The sequence below is a fragment of the Octodon degus genome, unplaced genomic scaffold, assembly GCF_000260255.1.
Source record: "Octodon degus isolate 3935 unplaced genomic scaffold, OctDeg1.0 scaffold00432, whole genome shotgun sequence".
Taxonomy (NCBI): Eukaryota; Metazoa; Chordata; class Mammalia; order Rodentia; family Octodontidae; genus Octodon; species Octodon degus.
Genome location: NW_004525008.1, coordinates 115,385 through 136,206, shown reverse-complemented (window position 1 = coordinate 136,206; position 20,822 = coordinate 115,385). Strand labels below are relative to the sequence as shown.

The following is a 20,822-nucleotide window of genomic DNA, read 5'->3' as shown; positions in this document are numbered from 1 at the left end:
CAGGGCCCAGTGTTCAGACCTTACTCAGACTAGCAGGTGGCAGCCAGAGGGCCAAGCTGGAAGCACGATGGGGTCACCTCCAGCCAGCTGCCTTGCAGGCCCCATCAGGTCCAGACAGAAAGGTAGTACCCCAGCACCAAGCTAGCCAGTTGGGGGTTCAAATTTGGCAACTACAGACTGGTGAGATTGATTGGGCCTTAGGGGGCAGTGGAAAGGCAGGATAGGTCAGCCAAGGGCTAGCTGGGCCTGGTGGTACACACTTGGAATCTGAGGTGGAGGCAGGAGTTCAGGGCCAGCCTGGGCTGCATGGTAAGTTCAGGGGTACCCCGAACTACATAGTAAGATCTTGGCTTAAAATCAAAAGCACCAAACAATGAATTTACCTCCCCCCCACCGCACTACACCTAGTGGCTGGGCAGCTCCGGTGTGATCTTGAGCCTAGCACCACATCTCGGGTGTGGCCTCCTAGCCCGTAGCTCATCTCTACCCTTTGTGTCCCATACACCAAGGTCCTGTACCCCCGCCGCCTTGCACCCCCTACACGGATGAGCCTATTCATCTCTGTAGAGCAGGGCTGTCTGGAGCAGGAGACCCACCCTTGTCTGCCAGATTCGGGATGTCTCAGCCTAAGGCAGCTCAATCAAAATTAGATCACTCCAGTTAGACTTTAGGTTCTCAACAGGCCTTAGGCCAAGTAGAAAATAACTAGAGGGGAAGGGAGGTGGCCAGAGCCAGATGTCCCAACCTTTATTACTCTTACTTTATTTTGTTAATATTAGGCCAAACTTGAAGGGCCTCCCCTCCCTCAGGGAGTCCTTGGCTAATGATTCTGGGGTTCCGGGGGCAGCCCATGGGTAGTTCCCAGGTAGGAACCCCAGATCTAGGAGACAAGCCTGAGCCAAAGCCTCAGGTGGCCTCTTTCTACCCTGTCCTCGGAAAAGGAAGGGGGCTTCTGATGGCTCACAGCCATATCCTTCCCCACAGCTACTGGAGAGTAAACCCAACAGTCTGACATTTGGAAGAGGCTTTTTTTTTTAAAACTGGGGTTGAACCCAAGGCCTTACTGCTGAGCTATACCCTCAGACCCCCCCCCCTGCTTTTTTAAGAGGGTTTCCCTGACTCTTCCAAGGTGCCCAGGCTGGGCTTAAACTCCCAGTCCTCCTGCTTCACCCCTCCCCCCATCCCAGAGCTAAGATTACAGGTGTGTACCTTCATAGCCCGTTTGCCCTTTGCCATGTTTTAACCATTGAAATACAGGGCCCAGAGCCACTGTTAGTGCCCTGGTGGCCCCTGAGGGGAGTTCACAGCTGGGAAGAGTCTCCAGGCTCCAAGTGCTTTGGATTTTTTTTTTTTTTTTGTACCTGGGATTGACTTGGTGCCGCTGAGCTGTCTTCTCATTTTTTTCTTTTTTCTATTTTTCTACTTTATTTTTATTTTTTTGCAGAACAGGGGATTGAACTTAGGCCCTTGTGCTTGCCAGGCAAGCGCTTATTGCACTGAGCCATCTCCCCAGCCCCTTTTTTCTATTTTTAAAGAAAGGGTTGCACTATGTAGTCCAGGCTGGCTGTCAACTCAGGGCTATCCTGCCTCAGCCTCCTAAGTGCTGGGTGCTGTACAGGAGTGTGCCTTGGAACCCGCCCCTCGGCAGTCCCCTTAGGCCGTGTGCAGGGAGGGACCTGAGCTAACTGCCCCTTGAGGTGCAGGGCTGTGTCTTGAGCTCTTCCCTGGCTTTCCAGGAGCTGCTGAGGCTGTTCTGGGACAGGAAACAGCTCCACTCCACAGGTGCCAGGTGGCTTCTGAGCTGATCCCTGGAGTCGCAGAACATCACCAAGTGAGGTGGGGGCTTAGGAGGCAGCAGGAAGCTTCGGCTCCAATGAGACAGAAATGAAGCCAGTGTGGTGCAGAAAGCACCCCACGCTTTTCTCAGAATTGCTTTTTGCTTTTCCTGCTCCTCTTGTACTGTTTGCTATCTCAGCCTCTCTTTCTCTCGCCCCCCCACTCATGTGGTCCTCCTGGGGTGTCCTAGGCCAGCCTCCCCCTCCTCTTGGTGTCCTAGCACCAGCCTGGCATAGAGTGGGGCACAGTTAGAGTATGTGGGATGTAGGTTTGGGCAGGTGGATGAATGCCAGCACGACCGCCACTGCAGAGCAGCAGGTGGGCTCAGGGTCCAGGACCAGGGTGGGGCCGCAGGGGTGGGGTGGGGAGCAGCTCCCAGCCTGGCCCTGTTTGGAGGGGGCCTGCAGGTCTTGCCCTGCATTCATCCGCGCGTCCATTCCATCATTCAACAGTTGATCCTAACTGAGCATGCCCATGGCCCCGGCCTCGGGCTTGGCACCTGTCACTTAGCATGTCCCTTGATGGCCTCTGCTCCCCAGGGAGATTGGCCGGGGAGGTGTCCCCAGTGCTGGAGCATCAGGCTCTGGGTTTGTAGTGGAAGTGAGGGAGGGTGCAAGGTGGCCTGGTGACCCGCTGGGTCTCCATGAATGCCACACACCTGCCTGTCCCCTGGCCCTGCATGCCCAGTGCTGCATGCCCAATCTTGCATGTGGATGCCTGCCCCAGACCCCGGCCCTGGTGCATGTGAGTGGCTGTGTGTGTCCTGGTGATGGCCACACAGGTCTCCCTCTTGAGGGGGTGTGAAGTGGACCCCTCCCTTGCCAATATCCCCTCAGGGGCCCAGTCCAGCTCCTTGGCCCACACCCTGCTAGCTGGGCCCTGTGTCCCATGGCAGGACAGATGGCAGGGAACCCCCAGGGTGCGCCTGCAGGCTCTGCCTCTGGCTAGCTGCTCACCTGTTTTCTCTCCCTGTGAGGCCCTGTGTGCTGCCCTGCCTTTTGTCACCCTGCAGTCTCCGCTGTTGTGCCCTCTGACCTGCCAGGCCTCTGCCCCTCCCAAGCCTGCACCTGCAGTCACCCAGCCCACCTCCTGCCTTTGTCCTATTGCCAGACCCAGACACCACACCCCAGGTCCCTCAGTGCTGCCTCAGTTTCCAGCAGGTTTTCCCCCTGCTCCCCACTCAGATACTTCCTCCTGAGGGCCTAACTGCTGGTTGTTCCCTGCCCACCCGGCCACCATGTTCCCAAGAGTCCTGGCCTCAGTGCCACCAGGCACCCTGCTGACAACTTGCTGTTGGTCTGGGGCTGCCGCTCACTCTCGCCCTGACCTCTCCCACACGGCGAACCCGCACCTCCTCAGGGCAGCCCTCAGGTGAGATGTGCTGTGTGTGTGCTTGGTGTGTGTGTGTGTGTGTGTGTGTGTGTGTGTGCACGCGCGTGTGCACGTGCACGTGCGTGTGTGCATGAGTGCATTTCCATTCTTACTTGCAATAACTCGGACTCCCTGCCCCTCCCCAAAGCTGGCCTTATCTACTGTGGCCGTGACTGGCTGCTCTGGCTGAAGGACATTGGACGGCATTAACAGGACCCTGAGGAGCCACTGCCCAGGACTTCCTTCTCCATGAAGAGCCGCTCACCCACGTGGTCTGGGGTGAGTTTTTTTGCGTCTTTCTAACACACATGAACACGCACATGCACATGTACACGCACATGCACACACATACAGTTTCACTAGGGTCATGCAGGAGTAGAAACATTCCAACTGCGAGGTGGGGTGATATTGTCAGCTTCGCACATACACCTTGGCGTCGGACTGGAGACCGCAGTGGAGCCCCTGGGTGCCCAAGCCAGCACGGTGGAGCACACACCAGCCACGGTAAGTGGGAGCACCCAGTGTTAGGGACAGCCAGGGCCAGGTACACAGTCACTCACTCACTCTGCTGCGCCGACTTCACTCTGCAGGAGCGCATGCATTCTGCCCAGAGCCCTGGAATTGGGCTGCGTGTCCTGCGAGAGGGCACTGCTCCTGCCCACCATGGCAACACTCACTGTCCCTGGAGTCTGGCACTTCTGCACTCTGGCTTGGACACCGTACTCACATCAAGGGACACATGCTTTCTGTGGCCCCTTGCCTCACCCTAGATCTCCATGGGGTACAAAGGTTTTTGTTTGTTGAAATAAAATCAGTAATCAGAGGAGGTGAAGAAAGGGAGATGCTCCACCATCCCCTCCCAGTCTTCAGGACAATTATCAAAGCATCCTGAGTGCTGAGTTAGGGTAAGTGGGGCACTTCAGGTGTGAAGGGCCAGGACTCTGCTGGGGACCCCCTGCTTGCCTTCCTGGGAGGCCCAGTCCCACTGCAGCCCAGCTTGCATATTGAATACCCATGCCAGAGGGAGAGCTGCAGACCCAAGGACCAAGGAGGACAGGATGTTCCTGGCCCGGATGCCAGCCCTACACTCCTGGTGCCCAGAGACAGGGGCTCTGGGCTGAGCTTGTGCCAGGCCCCAGCCTCGAGGGGTGCAGCTGTCCGTGTCTGCTTCCCATTGTGGCTTGAACTGTGTTCTTTAATCAAACAGATGACTCAGAAGGGGCTTTGCTCCCTCCCCCGGGATGGCTGCAGGACAGGATAGCAATTTTGTACAAAGCCTGAGGGCCCTGGGGGCACCAGGCAGAGGAGTCCAGCAGAGCTGCATCTGGCCTGCTTGTCTCTGCTCCCTGGAGGGCCTGGCAGGCTGCGGCAGGTGGGGAGTGTGTGCGCAGGGCACCCACAAGGCTCTGCCCCGTGACATTTACTTCAGGCTGACATTCGCTGAGCCACTTGCAAACACAAGCAGTATGAGAGGAGGCCTGGGGGGAGCTTTGCGCCGCAGGATATGGGCTCCTGGGGCCTCTCAGCTGGGCTCGCTCAGGCAGTGCGGCTGTGAGGCTGCTCAGAGCTGAAGCCCAGGGCTCCCAGCTCCACCCTCAGGGACACTCAGTGCTGGCAAGCAGCGCTGGGGTGAGAGGACTGGGCACCACGGTCCAGAGGGACACACAGGCAGGAGCCCACTCACCCAGGTGCTGCCACCATGCAGAAGTTTGGGACAGAACCATCCTTGCACTAAGTCATCACGTTTGAGGTCTTTGTTTGCTTGTCTTTGTGTTGTTGGCCATTGAACCCAGAACCTTAGGACTGCGAGGCAGGAATGGCACCACTGGGTCAGGTTTCAGGTCCGTATGCACGTTCCGCTGCCTCAGGCAAACACTTTCCTTTGGATTTTGTGTCATTAGGTAAAACATCTGATTAGAAAAGACCCACGTTCTCAATTGAGGGGCTGAGGGAAACCAATGCTACCTCATCCTCACCCATAGTGACCACAGGAGTTACTGAAGGGCCACATTGCTGAGGAGGCAGTTACCAGTCTCAGGGGAGATTTCTTGATGGGTGATCAGTCCCTGAGCAGGAAGCTCGGAATGAGACCCTCGCTGTCCAGAGAGCGAGGCACAGAAGACCCCGTAACCCCAGGGCCACTGTGTTTGGCAGTCCCCAGTGGCTTCAGGGTGGCCACGGGAGGCAAAAGATGGAGGCCTTCTCTGGAAGCCCCCTGGGGAGATAGGAAACAGTTTAGCTGAGGGCTTGGTGGTCCGGCCCTCGCTGAGCACGCAGAGGTCCTGGTTTCCATCTCTAGCACTGCAAACATGCACCACATACTTGCACACTCATGCAGGCGCACACACAGGCACACGTACGCACATGCTCACGCCCGTCAGTGGACTCTGCTCACGGGAATGAGCCGCTTTCGCGCAGTTCCCACCTGTGACTTGCTGCTTCAGTTTTTGAGGCTTCTGCCCTTATGGCTCCTGAGTTGTGATCCAAACTCCAAATATATTTCAAGTCTTATTTCTCCATGTAATGTTAAAACCTGGCAAGACTTAAGCACAACCAGACCCATGTGTTTCTTATTCATTCATTTACATGAAGTAACTTAAATGTGTTTTTTATGGGCAATTTGACTTCTAGAAAGCATGGAAAACATACCCATCTTTTAATGAGCTTGCTAATAAAATTTTCTTGAAAAGGGGGCTTCATACAGAAGGGGTTGTGGAGGGAGACAGAAGAGGGTTCCATAGGTTTTTAAAGGGCAGGGGGTGATGTAGGACATAGGAAGCCATATTGGGAGGCCTGAGAGTATGGGGCATATTTTCTAGTTTAAGAGATTAGGATTGAAGTGGGTTTTAAAGCCCAGGAAGGAGCCCCACTTCCCCTGCCACTTGAAGCCCTGTCCCCTCTTCTGAAGGACCAGGAAGCCTGCTTTGCTCTCTCCTATTCTTAGTGAGAGCAGACAGAAAATTCTGGAAAACCTGGACCTTTCCAGAAGAGGCCACCTTAAATGCAGAGTTCCACTTGGCAAGGAGGGCTGTCCTCTCCTGAGGGAACCCAGCTAGCTCACATGGCAGTTCCAGGCCTCAGAGAGGCCTTGTGCTTGTGGAGTTTGAGGGAAGGGCAGCTGTCCAGAAGCTTAGCTTCTGTGGCATGGGTGGGCCACAGCCAGGGAGAGCGGTGTGCAGGACCCCTGGGGGCTCCGGGTGGGGAGGCGGGTGCCCTGTACAGGCTCCTGTGAGTTCTGGGCTTCCTGGCTCCCAGGGGGCACCAGCCCTGGGGTTTCTAGTACCTTCTGCATTTGGCTAATTCGGAGGCCAAGCGAACCTGTGCCCAAGCTTTGCTTGGGAAAGTTGGTCGCTGTAACCAAGCTTCTTGGAACAGACAGTCATGAGGTCCCAAGCCATGTCTACTATGCTCACCACGTCCTGGTCACTGCTGGTGTGCAGGGCAGGTGCTCAGGGCTGAGGCTGGTAGGTCCTCCCATCCCCCAGCTGGAGTAGGTTGTGTATGGGAGAGGAATTAATTAGGGTAAGGGTGGTCTGAGGAGGAGGGTATAGTCATGGCTTTCTTAATTGCTCTACAGTTTCTTTGGACTTCAGGAAAAAACATGCAGATGGAGAGTTCTTAGCTCCCTCCCCCAGGCGGGTGGGGGGCTCCCCAGCACCTTTGGCTTGGCCTCTTTACACAGTGAATAGGGTCTTTGGCAGGGGCTTAAGGAGGAGACTCTTAGCCTGGGAGCTTGCAGGGCCCCTTCAGATGGAAACAAAGGCTCTGGCAGAAAGGAATGTGGGGCTCCCCTGGAGCACAGCCACCTGGGGATAATTGGGCAGGCGAGCTGTCCATGAGTTTTCCCAGGTCCCCTGAATGCACTTTGTCAATGGAAGGTGCCCTTTCTTCAGAGAGAATAAAACCTCAATTACCTTCCTGGAATGGAGTGTGTGTGTTCCCTGGCCCTGGCTGTTGGGACCTGGACACAGACCCTGCACCCAGTGGGCTTACTCGAGTGACCCTGGGCACACCACACCTTGCATTCCAGGGCCCCATGTGTGCACGTTGCTTAGGGAAAACTGAGTCACCAGGATGGTGCCTGTAAGGAAAGTTGCTCAAACCAGGCCTGAGTGACAGGTGGGGAGACAGAGAGGGCCAAGGAGACAACTCTGGAATGGGGTGTTGGGGAGGAGGACAGCGAGGGAACCAAGAGTTGACTGTGCCTCTCTGCTGCCTCCAGGGATGTCAGCTGTGCAGTCCCTTGGCCTTCTGTCCTGGCTTTCAGTCAAGCCATGGTGGGTAGGCAGGCGGGGTCATCCTCACCCTTGGGGCTGGGGGCTCCACATCCGTGGGGTTTGTGTGTGGTTAAGGAGGATGATAGGGCCAGCGAGCAGTGTGGGCTCTGGCCAGGGCTTGGCAGGACTGCCTCTGCCTGATGCCAGGCCTGCTCTGCATGACCCCTGCCACAAGAGGGGAAGGAACAGGGCCTCAGCCATGGCCAGCGCCTTGCTGTGTTGCTGTGGGCTCCAGGGCCTTTCTCCTTCTGCAGTGGGAGCCCACAGCCTCTAAATGCTAGGTTCTGTGCAGAGCAGCCCAGGATGATGGTGACAGACAGGCAAGGGTCCTGCATTACCAGGGGAGGGAACAGATTGGATCCTCACTAGCCTCATGGCAGGAACACTTTTTTTTTTTTTTTTTTTTTGTGGAACTGGGGATTGAACTCAGGTCCTTGTGCTTGCCAGGCAAATGCTTATTCTACTGAGCCATCTCCCCAGCCCCTGTGGCAGGAACACTTTTGATGGCTTACCAGGGGGAGGAGAGACCATGGCCAGGAGAGACCATGGCTGGTCTAAGCCCTGGGGAGGTGGCTCAGAGGTATAGCATTTGTCTGGTGAGCCCAAGGCTGGACTTGATCCTAGTACTGCAAAAAGAAAACCACAAAGCAACCTTAAACCTCAGAGGCCAGAGTCAAGTCTTGGCCATGGCTGCAGTCTTGTCCCTTGTCTGTAGTCCCCGGGACTCATTTTCCCCCACCATCTGCTAGGTGGTGGGGTCAGGCCCGTGATCCTCTGAGGACTCTTGGACCCCTGCTGGTCTTGGGTGTTCTTTGGCTTTCTTGGGCATCCGCTGGGGTTTGTGTGTCTGCCCATAGAGGTACAGGGACCTTGGAAGATGAGCAGGCTGGAGGTTCTAGAGGGCGAGAGCCTATGGGTCCTCATACAAGGTCACTTAGCCAGCTGGGGCAGGGCCAGGGGTGGAACCCTCTGGCTTCCGCCTGACCTTGTGCTTTGTGGTCAGTGCCATGAACCAGTTCCTCATTGTCAGCATTTTCGGGACATAGATCTTGGCCCAGATCAGAAGCAGGGACCTCAGGAAGTGCCCAGGGGCTTCCCCTTGTTCCCCGGTGCAGGGCCACATGTTACTGATCATTGCTGTGACCCAGTGGGCTTCTGGCCAGGCCTGGAAACCCTCTTTGAGGAGAGCTGTAGAGCTGTGTAGTAAGGGTTTGTGGTTTTCCTCCAATGAGGGCGTGGCCAGGCGGTACTGTTCCCAGTGGCCCACTGTGTGCCTTTGGGTGACGAGACCTTGGCAACACATGCGTTGGCATCGTAGCCAGCTCAGCGGGGATCTCTGCAAAAGCCATCTGGATTGGACCTTCTGGCAAGCAGTGGCCCAGTGTCCTGCGCTGGGTGCTTGGCTCTTGGCTTTGGAGACATCTCCAGCCTTTTCTCTGAGCTCCCGAGAGTAGCAACAAACAGCTCTAGGACCCTCGGGCAGGCCTGTGCCTGGTGATTACCATGGTGGGCTGCAGCTTTTGTTTTGTGACCTTGGTTGCTACAATACCTGCGAGCTGAAATGAGGAATCAAAAAATTGCCAGCTTCAATTAGAGCAGCGGATGGCTTTTTCAAGGCCGCCTCGGCCTCTTTCCATTAATGGTAAACATACGCCCAGTAGGCCCTAATTCTCTCTAATTGCCCACTCCTGAAGCAAAGAGGTGAAATTCCAGGAAGAGGCACATGTAAACATCCCCTGTAACCCGACCGCTGAAATGGGAGGGCTGGTGGGGGCCCGGGCAGCAGAGGGACGTGATTTCAAAAGATGTCCCAATTACCTCTCCCATTTTCATAAATGGGCCTGTAATGTCCAGGGCCCGGGCCTTACAAAGGTACAGGAAATCAGCTCGGCAGAGCGCTTACATTCGTTGGGGGAGGTTCAGAGAGGGCAGTATTTACTCAACAGGTAGGAAGTATGAGATCGACAGCGGGGCTGATTATTTGTGTAACTACCGGCTCTATTTCTTGAAGTAAACATTTTAATAAAAATAATCCTTTGACGTTTCTCTCTGTTTTGAAACATCCATGTGATATTTGTACCAAAGGCAGACTGGATCAATCAGGGCCTGTTTACTGCTGGAAGAGTAACTTTTCCAGTCTGTAAAGGCAGGGCTCGAGTGCTCTGACCCTGCAGGCCCCGAAGGCTGGCTTTGGTGTGCCTACACCACCTCCTGCGTGGGTCCCGAGCGCCATGCGTGCACATTTGCAGGTCTTGCGATAACGAGCTCGTGACCCCGACTCCTCTGGACTTTCAGAGCTTGAGGTTTCTCTTAGCTCCAGACAGCGACTCTGTAGTTTTCCTGACATTTGTTAAGATTCCAACCCTGCAGACCGGGAGGTGAACACGCATCTCTCGAACCAAGGCATAGCTTTGGGGGACCGTGTCCCTGCAGAGCAGCCTGGGGTCCACATTCAGAGTTGGTTAAAACTAGGGTCCATGGGATGGGTCCCAGGAGCAGAGGCAAGAACAAACCCAGGCACCCCGAGCTGCTGCCCATGTCCTGCTCCTATTAAAAAAGAATGGGGGGGCCGGGGAGATGGCTCAGTAGACTAAGCGCTTCCCTACCAAGTGCAAGGGCCTGAGTTCAATCCCCGGTTCCGCAAATAAATAAATAAATAAATAAATAAATAAAATTAAATAAAACAAATAAAATAAAAAAGAAATGGAACAAAACAGAAGCAACTAAGCAGAGGGCCAGCTCTTCATCCTGCAGGAGATGGCAGGACTTGACTCTTGCTTCACTCTAGAGGGCTGCGTCACCCTCACTGTGCAGGGGCTTCTGAGGTGGGCCACACTGTCTTGATAGTGTTCTGTGCAGTCTTTGAGGTCCAGGGATGCAGAGAACCAAGCTGGCTGCTGCCACGTGGATGCTCCTTCTCCGGAGCGCTTGTTGTTCTGTGGTATTGCGTTGACCCGTGAGGGAAAAGTGTGTGGGGGACGCACTGGGCCAAGGAAAGGGTTTGTGGGAGGATTTAGAAGCCGGGGGGGGGGTCCCACCTGTGCCCTGGGGGGATGCCCCAGCTGGGTATGGAGAGAAAAAAGTGGTCACTGCAGGGCCAGCAGGACAGGTCTCTGAAGGACTTGTGGCTGTGTGCTGCCCCAGTGCAGTGCCATCACACGGCCCCTCGGTGCCTCTGCTTGTGCTCGGGAGGCTCAGGGACCTCCCCGCAGGCCCCAGACCTCTTGTCTCCACGTGTGTCTCAGAACAGTTTCCAAAAGGGCGCTGCTCCCCAGTTCTCTGCCTGTACAGAACCTACTTTGTTTTTTATTTTTTTATTTTATGTATTTATTTATATTTTGGCAGAACCGGGGATTGAACTCAGGCCCTTGTGCTTGCCAGAGAAGCACTTATTCCACTGAGCCATCTCCCCCGCCCCTCACTTTGTTTTTTATTTTTGTCAGAACCAGGGATTGAACTCAGGCGCTTGTGCTTGCCAGGCAAGCACTTATTCTACTGAGCCATCTCCCCGGCCCCCAAACTTTGTGGGTTTTTTAGAAATTATTTTTTAAATTTTTTGATGGAACCAGGGATTGAACTCAGACCCTTGCGCTTGCCAGGGAGGCACTTATTCCACTGAGCCATCTCCCTGGACACTTTTTATTATTTAAAAGTTTTCACAACACCGGCTGTGGCAGGGCACCCCTATAATCCCAGCTCTTGGGAGGTTGAGGCAGGAGGATCTGTATAAGTTTGAGACCACCCTGAGTTACATAGTGAGATGCTATTTGTTATTGTTTGGTCATTTGGAGACAGGGTCTCACTATGCAGCTCAGGCTGGCCTTGAGCCACTGTAGCCAGGCAGGTTTCCACAATGATTCGCCATGGGCCTGGGAGATGGCTTAGTAGAATAAGAGCTTGCCTGGCAAGTGCAAGGTCCTGAGTTCAATCCCTGGTACCACACACACAAAAAAAGACAATGATCCTCCTGCCCTCAGCCTCCCCAGTGATGGGATTACAGGCATGTGCCACCATGCCCAGCCCCACACCGTATATTTTGACCCTGTCCATCCCCCTTCACACACTCCTTAACCCACCTTTGCCCTTGCTTTCATTCCTTTCCTCTATCTACTAATAATTTTTTTTCAAGTCTTTCTAAAACTTTCCCTTCATCGGAGAAAACATGAAGGCTGTCCTTCGGGGTCTGGCTTATTTGCGCACCATGGTCGTGTGCGGTCCTGCCCATCTTCCTGCAGACAGCTCTGTTGCTCTTCATGGCCTAGTAATGCTCCACAGTGCACGTTGCACTCCCTCTATCTGCTTACTGCGGATGGGTGCCTGTGCTGCCTGCAGACCTTGATGGTGCCACGCCAGCCCCGGGAAAGTGGGTGTCCCAGAGGGACCACCTTGGTGTTTTCAGGGCCTACGCTGAGTCACGGCAAGGTAGAGCCGGGGCGTGCAGTGGTTCTGTTTGTCTTTTGGAGACCTTTGATGGTGCTGTCCACGAGGGTGGCACTGAATCGCACTCCCACCTGCAGTGCAGAAGGGACCTTCCTCCCCACATCCTCACCAGGATTTATTGCTTTTTTGTAGTTTCCATGGTAGCCACTGTGGCCTGGATGAGCTGGAAGGACTCAGTGCAGTTGTGGTTGTCATTTGCATGTCCTGGCTGGCTGAAGATGTTGAACAGTTTCTCCCATGCCTTGGCCATTTGTGGCTCTTTTCTGAGAAGCGACAGATTTCCCTGGCTTCCACTCACTCATCTTTAGCTTTGCCAGACTAGTAATAGATTATTTTTCTATTTTCTTTTAGTTTTAATTTCTGCATTGATGCCTGTAAATTGCTTGTGGTGGGGAACTTTATATGCTAGTGTGGAGAACTCCTTAGGAAATGACTGATTCTCAGAGGTGCCGTCCACATGCAGCTGGCTTTGGCTTCTGAGTCTGTTGTAAGGCCCTACCTCTTCCATCCATTGGGGATGTGACCTGCAGCATTGTTCATGACCCTCGTGTCATCCTGGTCTTGGTGTAGAAGGAAGAAGAACAGATCATAGCGTTGACGTCACCTTTGCTGAAGTAGTACAATCAGTAAGAACAAGGGCAACGAGTAGTCGTGGGGGTGGGGGTCTGTGATCCTAGCACTTGGAGGCCGAGGCAGGATGATCGCCGTGCATTCCAGATGAGCCTGGGCTACACAGCGAGCTCACAGCCAGCCTGGGCTACACAGCAAGCCCCTGTCTCACCCATCCTCCAACTTAAAGGCCTCTTTCCTTCTAAGTTTGCGGTGTAGGAAGTATTTAGAAAAGTACACAGAGCCTTCCTATGTACCCGACCCCTGCCCCTGCCTGGTCCCCTCTGGAGGAGATCTTGCCTTCATGGGGAGTGTTGCCACCTATGAGATGGCCCTTGGGCAGGGCTCCCACCTAGGTTGTGCCGGCAGGACCTCACCCGGGCTCAGGGCTGCCACAGCTGTGCCTTCTGTGGGTTTCACACTCACCTGCTTGATCTTATCCGTGATGTCCAGGGTGTGAGGAAGTGGCCCAGAGGCAGGGATTGCCAGGCCTGGTCGTCATGCCTCCCGGTGCCTTTGCAGGATGTCCACACAGTGACCTGCGGCTCAGGATGTGTGCTCCTGGGGTAGCCCACAGTACCCAGTAAAAACCACAACCCTGGCACTGCCCCAGACTGTCCCACTGGTGCTCTTCACTCCCTGGTACCTGTGGGCCGCTGCCCACCGTGCCTCCTGCTGAGCCTTGCTGTGCCCTTGGCTCCTACCGCGATGCAGCAGACCCCCTGCCTTCAAGGTGACAGCTTCCAGGGAGTGGGTCCCGGTCCCAGGTGCCAGCCTGGCCCTCACCTGTGCGTGCAGCCTCTACCCTTTGGCTTCCACTGAGCCAAGGGTTGGGAGCCCATGAGCACAGCCAAGGGATGTGCCCGGCATCGCAGACTTCTCCTCTTGGCTTCGGGCTCTGGTGCCCATTGCAGAGCGCTTGCCTTGGCCCCTGGCCTCCTCATCAGCTGGCTGGGGTTCCGTTTTGTGACCTCCTGCTCTTTCCTTGCAGCAGAATCCACCGGCGCCGGGAACCCTGCGAGGGACAGGACCACAGACACCGACTCAGCACCCCAGTGCTCCCCCAGCTCTGACTTGTAAGTCGCCAGAGTACAGTGAGCACACTTGTGGCTGACAAAGGGTGCTGTCACCCCCACCCCAGCGTGCACACTGCCAGGTGGGGCGGGGCGCGGGGCCAGCGAGCCAGGCAGGCGCCGGTCTGAGGCTCGAGCTCTAAAGATGGGAGCCTGAGCCCCTCGTGCTGCTGCCTCTGTGGGCAAAGAACTCCATAGGCAGCTTCGAGTGTGAGACCCCAAAAGGATTTCTCTTTTTCACTCTTAATGAATGGCTCTTTCATGATTGCATCTCCTCTGGCTCTCGTGCCGCAGGGCAGACAGGGCTGCAAGGACCCGGGCTTCGGGCTCCGTGACCTGCGCTCACCCCCTGGAAATGTCTGGAAAACATAATGGGCAGGTTTTCTGTCTTCAAAGTTTCCGGCTAAACTTCTTCAAGTTCTCTATTGTTTGGGACTGGGACACTCAGGGATGGTAATGGGGAGCGTCTTTTGTATTTGCCTTGAAAGGCCAAAATATTTTTATATTGCTACAGACAAAGCCATCTATTTACAAATGAACCGTGTCCGTCGTTTCCCACTGGGAAGGCTATGTACTGTGTGTGTCTCGATGTATTCTGGGGTCTTGAAATGGGCTTCTCATGGGGATGACCATTTACCAGGGTCCAGGGAGCAGAGGGAGAATGCCCTGCCCTGCCAAGGGATGGGGTTGGCTGGGGCCCCTCCTCTCTGATCCCCCCGGGCTGTCTGGGATGGGAGCCTGGGAGCAAAGGAACTTTCGCTGTCTCCCACCTCAGCCCTGTGTGTGCTTCAGGGCTGTGGGTCTGTGCACCTTGGGGACAACCACTGGGGAGAGAGCAGGAAGTGCTAGGACATAGTGAGGTTGTGGTTTGATTGCTGGCAGGCTGCTTCCCTGGTGTAGTGAATGATGAGGTGAATGAGCAGAACAGGAGGGACTGAGGGTGGCGGCTGCCGCCTTGCACGAGGGCGCATGCTGACTGCGCGCTCTGCGACGCACCGAGGACTGACAGATCAGTACGGTTTTCCGCGAGTGCACAGGGCCCTACACACTGCTGTATGCCATCACATGTGAGGGACAGGGTGTCATTCCAATACAGGCTTGTTGGTCAGAGAATAAAGTCAAAATTTCTTAAGAAATGAGAAGTGGAAATACATAAACCAAGGCTGGCTTTTTCTTAAAGCACCGGGGACTGAAGCCAGGGCTTAACCCAGGTCTGTTACTAAGCTGTACCGCTAGCCGCCTGTTCAGACATTCTGAGGCCCGCTGAAGGAAGAAAATAAAAGCGGGGCGGGGGGAATGACATGAAAGGGAGGAGGAAGAGGAAAAGAAGCAGAACAAAGTAGAGGAATAAGGCAAAAGCAAGTCTAGGGAGAAAGACGCGAGGGAGCCTGTGACTAGGCAGGTGACTGCATCAGGCAGGCGCTGACTGGAGCCAGTTGCTCTTGCTCCTGGCATAGAAAAGTGACAACGGCTCAAAGAAGAAAAGATGCAGTGGGCTACAGGTGCGAGTGTGCCTTTTAACCAAGGTGACCTAAGTGGGGCATCCAAAGTTTTCACATAAATAAAAGCCAAAGTGAAAAGAAAGAAAGGGAAAGCAGTCTAGGTGGACAAATGCCTGAGTGGTGAGGACTCGTATGTCCAGGAGCCAGGTGCGAGGTGGCTGGGCAGATGCTGAGACACTGAGGTGTGCTCTGTCTTGGGAACAGAGATCTTTGCGGTGAAAGGACTTGTAAGAAGGAGAGAAAAATCAAATAGAAAAATCACAAAAGGTAATGAGTGTCAAGTGCAGAAATACATTAATGGGTGAATAAATGAAGACAGAGGATAGGGAGGCAGTGGCGGGAGACCCTCCTGAGTGCCAGCCCATGGTGCAGCTACTTCTAAAAGCCTCCACTCAGAGGATAACATAAGAAAGGAAAAAGCCAGAAAGCATCTAAGGAAACAAAGAGAGGAGGAGGCGAGGCGTGGGTCCCAGGGAGGGTGTCCGGGGTGTGATTAGTCCCATCTGTGCAGCCAGCGCTGTGAAAATAAGGCCAGACAGGGGAGAGACAAGAGTTACGGAGTGCTGCAGGGAGAGAAGGGAGCAGGGAAGAGCAGCTAGAGGTTATGTGGCTAGACCTGTAAGAGGCTGGGCTAGGCTAGAGGCCACTGGAAGGGAAGGACAGCGGGGAGGATGCGCAGGAGTGAGGGACTTGTGAGTGGCTGAGTGGCTGCAGGGGGCAAGAACGGTGCCTGCCCGTGGTGGGGAGGCTTCTGGCCATGGTAGCTGAGTGCCAGAGAATGAGAGTGCCATTGGCTTTGGAAGGAGAAACGGTGACAAGTGGAGAGGAATGTAGAGTAGGGAAAACCAAGAAAGGTGACAGATTAGCGATACGTTGATGAGTGCAGACACGAAAGAGAGAGAGAGAGAGAGAAAGAGAGAGAGAGAGTCCCAGGAGAGGGGCCGTGTACTTAGCTCACCTCTATGCTGCTGGACTGGACTGTACCCAACCAGCCAGGAAGTGGCTGGCGCCAGGGAGGACTTCGCAACGGTCAGGGGCACAGACTGCACACCGGGAGGTGCCCACTTAGGTGCACCTGCTGTCTATAGTGTGGAAACAAGGATTTAGGTAGAAAGAAAGGCTGGATGCACGAATGCATGAATGAAAGCAAGAGACAAAGACTTGCATTCAGCATTCAGCGGTGGGACTCCCCTGAGCCCGGGTGCTGGGCTGCAGGAGAAAAGGGGAAGGCAGCGGTAGAGGAACGATACGATGGGAAAGGGTGGCAGCAGGATGAAAAGAAAGGGCAGAGACAGTAAGGGATACAGCAAGGCCAATGAGAAGGGGCTGGCGCAGCACGCGGCATCCCTGTGCCTTCAGTCAGGCCCGGGACTGGGGTACAGTGTGGCCGTTCAGCACCTGGCGCATGTGCTGGGCCCTGGCTTCTGCCCACCGCCACACAGCAAGCAAACAAAAAGTGGGCCTGAAGACCATAGAGAATAGAAATAGGTGCGGGTGAAAGGGGCTGGGAGGCACGGAGGGAAGGAGCGTGGGACAGCTAGAAGGAAAGCGCTCTGGGAGAAGTACGGAAAGGTTAAATATTATTAAATGTAACAGTGGCTTTGCAATCAAAGGACAAACGTTACAAGGGAAGACTAACTCAGGGAGGAGCCATAAGTGCATGCAGAATGGTGTTTTTATCCATTCCCTTCTGCACTCGAGTCTTGGTAGAAGGCAAAGGGAAAGCTAGGACTGGAGAGAGGCAGAGGGGTGGAAGACTGGCCAGACAGACCTAGGCAGCGGAAGCCGATTGAATGCATAAACGCGCCCATAAGTACGCAGAGCGAGGGCCATACAGGGACAGAAGGAGAAGGGAGCAAGGACTAGGACTAATAAAACTGGGCCACGAAGATGGCGAACCAAATACTCAGCTGAAGCAGCAGTAGAAGAAGCTAAGGGACAAAGGAGAGCCCATGTGGGCCAGGGTTGGGATGGCACTGGGAACCCCAGATTATGGTTAATCCAATTCTGTGCACCTGAGGTCCATAAAGAAAAGAACAAATGTTGAAATCAAAGGGTGGCAGAAAGAGCAAATGGATAAGTGAAAGACTGAATTAGAAATGGAAATGGTGGGGGCACCAGGGTGGAATGGCCCACGGGAATCCCCTCATCTCATCCTGGGCAGCTGAGGTCCCTGGGAGTGGAGAGGTAAGAAAAGAACTGCCAGAGTGAAAGGAAGAGAACAGGAGAAAGAAGTGAACTTGAATGAAAGAGAAAGAGGAAAAAACAGTAAGCCAGATCCAGGAATAGCATTGAGGCCACTTGAATCCTAAAGATGGATCGGGGCCTCCAGACCCGGGTGCCTAAGGGAGGTAGGGAGAGGGGTGGGGTTGATGAGAAGCCCATGAAGACTGAGAATGAATAGTAGACAGCTAGCCACAGGGAGCTGTGGAAAATTAAGAGCTGTCTGAGGAAGGACTAAAATGAGTTTGCACATGTCCTTAAATAGGTGAATGCGTTCTGTCCTTCAGAGTCAGTGAGACAGGAACACACCAGGTCCCTACACGAGGCTGCATCTTCCACGACTGTAACACCATATGTACATTTAGGGTCTATGGATGAAAGGACAAACCAAGAGGTGCCTATGGGCAGGAGGGAGTTGGCAGATGACAGATCTGTCCTGTAGGGGGAGTCAGCTTTGCTCCTGGAATTGGGGCCCACGCAGCTGTGTTTCCAGGAGCGAGCAGGTGAGAAATCCCCAGATGACAGTGTGAGTGGGTTAGGGACTGACCAACGAGAAGTGGTGTTTTGGGGTGGAGCAGGAGGAAGGGTGTGGGTTCCAGCCCAGTTGCATGCAGCTCTGGGTCCCTGAGATTGTAAAATAGACAAGAAATAAGGAGGAGTAAGGGGAGCAACCAAGGCAGGGTTTTCAAGGAAGGAATAAAAATGACATGGATAGAAGAGCAGGCTGTGACCAGCTTACAGTGGGGCTGTGGATGAATGTAGCAGGCTGTGGTAGGAAAGAAGAAGGGAAAGAGGGATGGAAGCTCCTGTTGTGGGCCGTGTTACCCCTTCTGAGCCTTAGATAGATACCAGCTCACCCTTGCCTAGGACAATGCCCAGCCCATCCACAGTTCTGACCTGAAGGGCAGCCAGGGCTCAGCCTGGGCTCTGCAGAAGTTGCCTGACCAAGGGAGTGTTGAATCCAGTGGGCGTCTTGGTCCCCTCCCTGGGCTAGGGTCACCCAGGTGCACACCTTCAGGGGACATTGCCCTCCAGGAGGCAGCAGTGGGCTGGGGGTGCAGAAAGCCCAGTGAGTATCATCCAGGGGCTGGTGTAGGGCAGAGGGACAGGGGTCAGGAGCACCATAGAAGGGTGACCCGGGAGCCCAGGGACTCAGGAGCACTGGGAAAAGCACCAGGAACCTTGTTCTGGCAGCTCTGAAATGTGCCCAGGCAGGGTGCTGCTCTTCTCAATTTGTAGGTCCCTGGGTGGGTTCATCTGAAGGCCACTTAAGCAACATGGCCCCAGGACCCTGGTCCCCCAGATTTGGCATCTCTGAGCCCATTTCAAGGCCTGTCTTTCCGACAGTTTGCGGGTGTGCTCTATATTTGGTGGAAAGTGCATCATCTTGTCTCAGCTGAAGCGGTCCTCTCGGGCCAGCCCTTTTTGGGCTGCTTGGGACACACACAGAGTCATTATAGTGACATCCCTCCCTCATGAGCCTGTGCTTCTGCCTTGTTTCCTTTCTCTGTAGTGGGCAAGATCTTTGCAGCGTGTGTCATGTCCCTGTTTTGTCTGCACACACAAGGATCACTGTCCCTCTTGACATCCCAGTTCCCTTTTGGTTTGTTTTTGTGTTTTTTTGCAGAACCAGGGATTGAACTCGGGCCCTTGCGCTTGCCCGGCAAGTGCTTATTCTACTGAGCCATCTCCCCGGCCCCTCAGTTTCCATTTGGAATATTGAAAAAGAATCAAGATTCTTACCTAGTGACCATCCAGGAGGAGCGGGCTTGGCAGGCCCCAGGGAGCATGCGCAGACTGAGGTTGGGTGAGCTAGAGCCCGTGGTAGGACAGGGCATGACTGGGCCAGGGCAGCTGGGTTGCTGCTCTAGTCTGGCTGCCACTGGACTGGGCTTCGGGCAGCGGAGCGGACAATGGGCTGAAGCCATGGGTTGGTAGCTGCGGAGCAGAGGAAGGAGAGGGGACGCCGCGCTTGCAACACAGGTCCTGGGTGGATGACAGCTGCCTGGAATGTGGGGGACTCGGAAGTCACGTGTCAGGAGCCACCTTCTGTGCCCCCAGCGCCACGTTCTGGGCCACGTGAGCTGAGCCACGTGGGCCTCACGTGGAGCTAGGGCCACAGGGGTCTGCAGGCTGCCTCTGTCAGAATCTGCTGCTCTCTGCTCTGCTGCAGCACAGTCATCCTCGGGACACCTGCTGACTGAAGATTCCCCTGTGGGGAGGAGGGGCCTGGGGCTCAGCAAGGGCACTGGGAGACCCTTGGGAAGGAAGGGGGTGTTTAAGAAGTTACTGGAGTGTAGGTGATGGCAGGGGGCACAATGGGAAGAGCCGACCTTCAGAACAGCCTACACCCTATGACCAGTGGGGAAGCAAGGCACCCTAAAGGAACCATGGGAACCCTGGAGGGCAGGTCTGTGGGGAGGCGTGGCATGGCTGATTTGCCTGTTGGGAACCTCCAGTCAGGAGAGACAGTGGGGCCTGTGGGCCTCTGCCTTTTCAGAGGCTTGGCTCTGGGATACTAAAGGCATCTATCGGGATATGAGGGTCAGGACAGTTGCGGGCAGGTGGGGGAAGGGACAAATTGCGCATGCTCCTGGGCTGGATCCAGCCCTCCCTCTGATGTGCCTTATGTTTCTATGAACTTTATAAAGTGAGACTGTTCTGCATTTTGATGGAAGTCTGAGTGCATCATACACATGGCTTCCCTGGTGATGCCAAGAGCGACTGCTGTCCTTGGTCTCCCCTTGCAACGCCCAGCCCCCTCCTTGGGACACTCAGGCCATGGCCCCCTGGTGCTTCTCTGAAGGGTGTGCAGAGACCCACAGCTCAGCTCTCTACATGCTACCACCTCCCTTTTTGTCCTATGGGCACTCTTTCTAATTATTTAGTTTCCCGGGCATGCTTACTTTCCTTTTGCTAACATCTATTTTGTTTTTGAGCATCTATATTTTTTGATACCTGATTGCCATTACTTACCACGAACACTTGTTTGCATTCCTGCCTTTTCCATTTAATAATTCCACTCGCAGCCCTTCCCTTTGTTTCATCATCTTTATAACCTCCCTGTGTTGGGGCCTGTGAATGGCATCATTCGTAGAGCCGTCCTGCTGACCCTACGCAGCAGCTGTCTGCTTTTGTAATGTTATGGAGTGTGTTGTAACTAGCGGCTCCACACATCCAAGTTTTTCCTCCCATTTTTGTGCAGTGCTTTGCTACACTAACAACTGGCTGTTTCCTTCTGCGCCAGTTTCTCTTGCTAGACTGTGAGCCCGGAAGGGCAGGGCTGTCAAAGGGTCTTTGTCTCTAGGGTGTCCAGCGTGGGCTGGACTAGCAATCCGTGTCTGCAAAATGAGTGGGTGGGCAGGTAGCTGGAGCTATGGGTGGGCTGACAGGTGAGAGAGTAGATGGAGAAAAGGACTGGTGAGTGGGTGAGTGAGTGGGTGGGTGAGAGGGTGAGAGGGTGAGTGAGAGGGTGAGTGAGTGGGTGGGTG

At 54.6% G+C, this 20,822-nt stretch overlaps 1 long non-coding RNA gene across 3 annotated transcripts in view; it reads left to right on the top strand.

Annotated features, from left to right (window-relative positions):
- Positions 1-20,822, top strand: part of LOC111814696 — a 35,419-nt gene that overhangs the window by 6,629 nt on the left and 7,968 nt on the right. The window contains exons 1-3 of one of the 3 annotated variants that reach the window (XR_002819609.1): positions 1,555-3,207; positions 3,356-3,486; positions 13,525-13,609. This is a non-coding gene — a long non-coding RNA (uncharacterized LOC111814696). Of the gene's footprint in view, positions 1-1,554; positions 3,208-3,355; positions 3,487-13,524; positions 13,610-20,822 lie in introns of those variants that run through there. The other 2 variants (XR_002819610.1, XR_002819608.1) reach the window with 2 other exon arrangements.